This window comes from Ursus maritimus, unplaced genomic scaffold, assembly GCF_017311325.1.
Source record: "Ursus maritimus isolate PB19 unplaced genomic scaffold, ASM1731132v1 scaffold_24, whole genome shotgun sequence".
NCBI lineage: Eukaryota > Metazoa > Chordata > Mammalia > Carnivora > Ursidae > Ursus > Ursus maritimus.
The window spans coordinates 13,447,824-13,455,951 of NW_024424897.1; the positions used below are offsets into that span (position 1 = coordinate 13,447,824).

An 8,128-nucleotide genomic window follows, 5' to 3' on the forward strand; every position below is an offset into this window, starting at 1 on the left:
GAGTCTACTTCTCCCTCCTCCTTTGCCTGCCGCTCTGTCTTCTTGTGTGTGCGCTCTCTCTGTCAAATAAATAAAATATTTTTTAAAATAATATAAAAAGGGGGCACCTGGGTGGCTCAGTTGGTTAAGCATCTGCCTTCAGCTCAGGTCATGATTCCAGGGTTCAGGGATATGAGCAGGGTGTCTGCTTCTCCCTCTGCCCCTTCCCCCACTCGCTCACTGTCTCTATTTCTCTCTCTCAAATAAATAAAATCTTATAAAAATAAATAAAATAAAAAGATTCTCCCTATCCCTCTCCCTCTGCCCCTACCCCTTCCTTGCTTACTCACACTCTCGCACTCCCTAAAAAAAAAAAAAAAAATGCATCCAACACTAAGCTGAACAGACAATAGAGCTTTATGACAGTAATCCACTGACAAGTTCTCTATTTGCTGTAACATCTAGCATCTTAATGTCTACACCGCAGTTCCTATAGCCCGCTCGTGTGCAAGTTCAATGAAGGCAAGGATTTACCTATGTTTTGTTCATTTGTATGTTTATCCTTAGTGCCCACAACAAGACTTAGCATACAGTAAGTACTTAATAACTACTTGTTGGGTGAATGAATTCCCTTTTCCACAACCAATCATGAAAATTAGTGAATGGTTGACAAAGAAAGGACAATAGGGGGGGCGCCTGGGTGGCACAGCAGTTAAGCATCTGCCTTCGGCTCAGGGCGTGATCCCGGTGTTCTGGGATCGAGCCCCACGTCAGGCTCCTCCGCTATGAGCCTGCTTCTTCCTCTCCCACTCCCCCTGCTTGTGTTCCCTCTCTCGCTGGCTGTCTCTATCTCTGTCGAATAAATAAATAAAATCTTTAAAAGAAAAAGAAAGGACAATAGGAAAGACATTTTAGCTTGTTTTGCTAAAGAAGCAGAAACGGTGGGTCGCGGGAGAATGGCTATAAGGCTTTGGTAAAACCACAAAGAGTTCCCTTTCATGTTGTTCCCTGTTTTCACTTTTTCCTTCTCCTTTTCTTCCTCCTACTTTTCCACCTCCTCCATCTCTATACCACCCAAGTCTTCCTTCATCCTCCCCCTCTCCTTTCTCTTTCATGAATTTCCTTCTTTCTCTTCCCACCTAATCTAGCAAGAATTTCCTACCTATTCTGAAACTTTGAAAGTCCTAGAAAAGAGCACAAGCAGGAATCTCTCTGACATCAGCCATAGCAACATTTTTCTGATATGTCTCCTGATGCAAGGGAAATAAAAGCAAAAATAAACTATTGGGACGATATCAAAATTAAAATCTTCTGCACAGCAAAGGAAACAATCAACAAAGCTAAAAGACAACCTACTGAAGAGGCGAAAATATTTGCAAATGACATATCCAGTATAGGGATAGTATCTAAAACTTATAAAGAACTGATACAACTCAATACCAAAAAAACACAACATTCAATTTAAAACATTCAATTTAAAAACGGGCAGAAGTGGGGCCCCTGGGTGGCTTGGTCGGTTAAGCACCTGACTCTTGATTTGGGCTCAGGTCATGGTCTCAGGATTGTGGGATCAAGTTCCCACATTGGGCTCCAAGCTTTGCAGAAAGTCTGCTTGAGGTTCTTCCCCTCTCCCTCTCCTTCTACCCCTCCTCCCACTCTCTCTCTCTCTAATAAATAAATCTTAAAAGACAAATGGGCAGAAGATAGGAACAGATGTTTCTCCAAAGAAGACACAGAGGTGGCCAAGAGACATGAGAAGGTGCTCAACATCACTCATCATCAGGAAAATGCCGATCAGACCGCAGTAAGATACTACCTCACACCTGTGAATGACTAAAATAAAATTAAAAAAAAAATAAGACACCAGAAACAACAAGTGCTGGGGAGGATATGGAGAAAAAGGAACCCTCGTGCACTGTTGGTGGGAATGCAAACTGGTGCAGCCACTGTGGAAAACAGTATTGAAGTTCCTCAAAAAAATTGCACTACTGGGTATTTACTCAAAAATTACAAGAACACTAATTCAAAGGGACATGTTTATTGCAGCGTCATTTACCACAGTCAAATGATGAAGCAGCCCAAGTGTCCGCCAATAGATAAATGTATAAAGAAGAGATGGAACTATAGAGAACATGCTGACGGTTACCAGAGTGGGGGGGATGTGGGAAATAAGGTGATGCGGATTAAGAGCACATTTAACGTGATGAGCACTGAATGACGTATAGGATTGTTGAATCACTATATCGTACACCCGGAACTAATATAACATTGCATGTTAATTATACTGAAATTAAAATTAAAAACTTCATTTAAAAAAAATAGTTTACTGTCTTTTGATTTGACCAGTGAGTGCTCAACTAGGATGTCTGTCACTTAAAATAGAGATGTGGGAGGGGTCCCTGGGTGGCTCAGTCTATTAAGCATCCAATTCTAGATTTCAGCTCAGGTCATGGTCTCAGGGTTGGGAGATCAAGCCGCAAGCTGGGCTCCACACGCACCAAAGAGTCTGCTTAAGACTCCCTCTCCCTCTGCCCCTCCCTCCTTTCTCTAAAATAAATAAATCTTTACAAATAAATATGGAGAGAGAAAAGTGAGAGGTGATTTGGAGTAAAAAAATAAATAGTAAATCCAGGGTGCCCTGGGAGGCTCATTTGATTCAGCAGCTGACTTGACTTCAGCTCAAGTCATGATCTCAAGGTCCTGGGTTTGAGTCCTGTGTGTCAGGCTCTGCACTCAGCCGAGAGTCTGCATGATGATTTCTTTCTAAATAAAAACAAATTTAAGGGGCACCTGGGTGGCTCAGTCTGTTAAGCTGCTGCCTTCGGCTCAGGTCATGATCCCAGGGTCCTGGAATCAAGCCCCACATCGGGCTCCCTGCTCAGCGGGGAGTCTGCTTCTGCCTCTCCCCTCCACCAGCTTGTTCTCTCTTTCTCTCTCAAATAAATAAATAGAATCTTTTTAAATAAATAAATAAAATAAAAACAAATTTAAAAAGACAAACCATGCAAAAACTAACCAAAGGAAAGTAGGCTTTATGGAAAGAAAGCATTACTAGAGGGACTCCTTGGTGGCTCAGTCGTTAAGTGTCTGCCTTCGGCTCAGGTCACGATCCCAGCGTTCTGGGATCCAGCCCCGCATCAGGCTCCCTGCTTAGCGGGAAGCCTGCTTCTCCCTCTCCCACTCCCCCTGCTTGTGTTCCCTCTCTCGCTGCCTCTCTCTGTCAAATAAATAAGTAAAATCTTTAAAAATAAAAAAATTTTTAAAAAAGCATTACTAGAAATCTTTCTGAGGGACAACTCATAATGGTGATATGGTTAATTCACCAAGAAAATATATACCAATTGTAAATTTCTGTGAGCCCAATACACGTATCCTCAAAATATATAAAGCAAAAGCATGGACAGAATTGCAAGAAAATAGAGACAAAGCTACAATTCTAGCAGAAGATCGGTGTATAAGCAACTGTTAGAACACAGAGATCAGAAGTAGTAAGAAATAGATTTGGACAACTGGGTAAGCAAACTTCACCTAACAGATATATATAGAATACTGTACTCGCAACTGCAGATCGCAAATCCTTTTTAAGTGAACATGGAATGTTTATGAAAATGCCAGGCAATATAGCAAGTCTCAACAAATTTCAAATGCTCTAAATTATACAGAGTACATTCTCAGACAATGATGCAATTAAGCTAGAAAATGAGAAGAAAAAAGGTAAGTAAAAAAAAAAAAAAACCCTACATGTTTGAAAACTGTATGCTCCTGAGTAACTTGTAGATTTTTAAAAAATCACAGTGGGAATTAGAAAGTATCTTAAACTGAAAGGTTTTTAAAATACTACATCCTAAAGATGTAGTGAAAGCTATGCTAACGTGGAAAGTTATATTTTTTTAATGCATGTAATAGTAAGACAAGAATAAGCAGGATTTTTTGTGAGAAATTAGAAAAAACAGCTAATTAGACACAATGAAAGTGCAAATAAATGGAAACATAGTCAAAAGTTAATTCTTTGGGAAGACTAATAAAAGTAATAAACCCCTGGTGAGACTAATTTTAAAAAGCACAAATAATGCCAAGAAATTTAAAAAGGAACTTTTCCACAGATTTTTTAATCATTAAAAAGATAATGAGACAATACTGAGCAGCTTTATGCCAATAAGTCTAAAAATTTGATTAAAATGGACAAATTACTTAAAAACACAGTTTACCAAACTGGCACAGTAAGACACATAAAAGCTGAATAGTCCTATATCTACTGTTTAAAATTAAGCCTATAATTTAAAATCTTCAGGGGCGCCTGGCTGGCTCAGTCAGTCCGTAGAGGATGTGACACTTGATCTCAGGGTTGTGAGTTTGAGCCCCACATTGGGTACAGAGATGACTTTTAAATTAAAAAAAAAAAAATCTTAAAAAAAAAAAAAGGAAAGAAAGAAATGGCACCAATCTTAGACAAACTCCTTCAGAGAATAGGAAAAGAAAAGAAAATAATCCTTAACTCATTCTGAGGCCAACAAAACCTTGATACCAAAAACTAAAAAAGACCAAAAAAGACCAAAAAAAAAAAAAAAAAAAGGAAAATAGGCTAATCTCACGCATAAACTTTGATGCAAAACTCCCGAACAATCAGCAAAGCGAATCCAGCAATATATAAAGATAATACCGGCTAGTCAACGTGGGTGTATTGTAGGAATGTTAGTTGGCTTACCATGTCCAAAATCGTCCAGTGTAATTCACCATATTACTGGACTAAAAGGGAAGAATTTTATGATCACCTTAATAGATGTAAAAATAGATTTTTTTTTAGATTTTATTTATTTATTTGACAGAGAGGAGGGGGGAGAGAGAGAGCACGAGCAGGGGGAGCAGCAGGCAGAGGGAGAAGCAGGCTCCCCACTGAGCAGGGAGCCAGACACGGGGCTCCATCCCAGGACCCTGGGATCATGACCTGAGCCAAAGACAGTCGCTTAACTGACTGAGCCACCCAGGAGCCCCCAATTTTTTTTAAGTATGCTCTACACGAAACGTGGCACTTGAACTCACAACCCCGAGATCAAGAGTGACACGCTGCACTGACTGAGCCAGCCAGGCGTCCCTGCTTTGAGCACTCCTGTCCAGCATCATCATGAAGGACCAAGCCAGTGCAGTAAGTAGTACAAGAAAAAAGTAAATGGTGTAACTCTGAAAAGGAAGAACTATCTTTTTTCACAAGATGACCTGATTATGTATGCAGAAAACCCACAAATACATAATCAGAAATAATAAGTGAGTTTAGGAAGGTTGCTAATATCAATATTAAAATGTATTTCTACATAATAGCATATACTATTTAAAGCAATAATCCGGTGAACCATATAAAGCTTAAAAAGATATCACAGGAGGCACCTGGGGGGCTCAGTCCGTGAAGTGTCTGCCTTCAGCTCAGGTCATGATCCTGGGGTCCTGGGATTGAGCCCTGCATCGGGCTCCCTACTCAGTGGGGAGCCTGCTTCTCCCACTCCCTCTGTCCCTACCCGCCCCCCACATGCTCCCTCTTGCACATGCGTGCTCTCTCTCTCAAATAAATCAATAAATAAAATTTTTAAAAATAAAATAAAAAGATACCACAGTGTCAAATTATACTGCATACATAGGAATAGATCTGATGAAACATATGCCAGACCTCTGTGAAAAACCAACCATTGTTGAAAGAAATAAAGGAAAGTCTTAATAAATTGGAGTACATGATGTGTGGCAGCCATGGAAATGTCACCTAGATGCCCTCAGGAAGGAACTTTCTGCTCAGATGTGGTCCACACACAGCCTCCAGCTTCCAGCTCCTTCAGGACCTGCCTCAGCTGCACGGCCGCTTGCCTGAGGGCACCCGGGCCCCAGAGCAGCACACATCCAGTGACCGAAGGAGACAGGCACATAAAAGCGCCATTACGACCTCATGTGGGACACGCCAAAGCCCTTGGCACTGAAGGCAATGCTGCCACATTAGCGACTGAAGCTTTGTTGGGCTGGCATCACTCTTCTGCCTGCTTCCTCTGCCTGGTCTTGCTGCCTCCCCTTCCTTCCACAAGTATCGATACCTATGAACATCTCGCACCCCACACTCTGTCTCTGGCTCTGCCTCCGGAGAATCTAACCCATGACAGCTGACGCCAGTAGTTTGCGAGAGCAGGCGACAAGACGGATTTGGAACAGGCTAGTGAGGAGGTCCCCATCACTGGTGTGAAGTCGGTGGGTCTCAAGACAGCCCTTGGCACAAGATGCTGGTTCTGTTGCTCACGGCCTTCCTATTGGTACGTGAGGAGAAGTGTGTCCAGGTGAAGCGAAAGCCCTAGCAGGTGTCAATCGGGCCCTTGGGACTTTGGAGGAGATAGCTGCTACAGAGAACACAGATTTGGATGCTGACTGATAAGCATCGTGAATGTTCTACAAGAAAACAATGAACGGTGGAGGGTAACAGGCAGTGCAAAGCCAGGTGTGAAAACCAGCCCCCTCGGCTGCACGTAAGAAACTCTCACTGCCGGGGCGAGGCAGAGAAAGCTAAGGACCAAGCCAGAGATCGTTAAACACCCAACGAAGGCCAAGTCTGTTATGTCAGGACTCGAGAGGGGATAGAGACCAACAGACGATGGCTCTGAAGATTTTGACTCTCTAGACTCGTGTGAACGTTCTGATCCTGCCGAAGTGGCCCGTCATCCCCACACCTCCCGGGAAGAGCTAGCGCTCCTACTTGCTGGAACCCCACCCTGCGAACAGCACCGCCCCCTGAGAATCGCCGCCGCTCGGCCGCTTTGACTGTAACCAGCTGAACACAGCCTATGCTGGCCAGAGACATGCGAAGGGGCCATACCCACAAAAGGGGGGCAAGACCTCACCAGTGACACTGGCAGCAGCCAGGGACTGCATTCCGAGAGTGCTTGGTCAAAGGAGCCAGAATATAAAATTGGATAAAGAGGAGTCTGTTGACTTGAGAGAGGATGTAATGTTCCGTTAAGGATCCAGAATTGCCATGTTAAAAGGTGAAGTGAATCAAAAGATTTCGGGCGGCAGGAACACTGAACAGCAAGACTCACCAGAGGTTTGTTGTGTTTCCCAGAAAGGCTCACAAGACCCACGATTTACCAGGCCACAAGCAACGTGCTGGTTAGAAGGGCACCAGCTCCACCAAGAAGTTCAACAGGGCAGGTTGTTAGAGAACCAAGAGACTGATTTTTTTTTTCATTTTATTTCATTTCAAGTAAGTCTCATTTCAATAGCCACAAGTGGCTACCATATGAGATAATTCAGAACCAGAAGATAATCCCAAGGGGCGCCCGGGTGGCTCAGCCGTTAAGCCCAAGGTCCTGGGATCAAGCCCCACATCAGGCTCCCTGCTCAGCGGGGAGCCTGCTTCTCCCTCTCCCACCCCCCATGCTTGTGTTCCCTCTCTCGGTGTGTCTCTCTCTGTCAAATAAATAAATAAAATCTTAAAAAAAAAAAAAAGATAATCCCCAAAACTCTCTTACAACTCAAGGGTAAAAAGGACTTCTTAAACAGGACACAGAAAAACACTAACCAAAAGGAAAACACTAAATTTAACTACATTAAAATTAAGAATTTATGTACATTTTAATATATATATTTAAGATTTTATTTATTTATTTGTGAGAGAGCATGAGTGGGGGGTGCAGGGTAGAGTGAGAGGGAAAAGCAGGCTCCCCAGGAAGCAGGGGACTTGATGTGGGGCTGGGATCATGACCTGAGCCGAAGGCAGACGCTTAACGACTAAGCCACCCAGGTGCCCTTAAAATTTATGTACATTTAAAGATATCATTAAAGGGGTGCCTGGGTGGCTCAGTCATTGAGCGTCTGCCTTTGGCTCAGGGCGTGATCCCAGGGTCCTGGGATCAAGCCCCACATCCGGCCCCCTCCTCCGCTGGGAGCCTGCTTCTTCCTCTCCCACTCCCCCTGCTTGTGTTCCCTCTCTCACTGGCTGTCTCTCTCCCTCTGTCAAATAAATGAATAAAATCTTTTAAAAAAATAAAAAATAAAAAAATAAAGATATCATTAAAAAAGCACAGAGGCAAGGCACAAGTGGAAAGAGATACTTGCAACACATATAAAAAAGGGCTCATATCCAGAATATATAAACAACCATAGATCAATTAAAAAAAAAAAA

The 8,128-nt window shown here is 42.8% G+C and overlaps 1 long non-coding RNA gene across 1 annotated transcript in view; it reads right to left on the reverse strand.

Moving 5' to 3' along the window:
- The window catches only part of LOC103665662, a 13,570-nt gene continuing 5,442 nt past the window's right edge, over positions 1 to 8,128 (reverse strand). Inside the window, exon 3 of the long non-coding RNA XR_569334.2 lies at positions 1 to 59. This is a non-coding gene — a long non-coding RNA (uncharacterized LOC103665662). The remainder of the gene's footprint in view (positions 60 to 8,128) is intronic.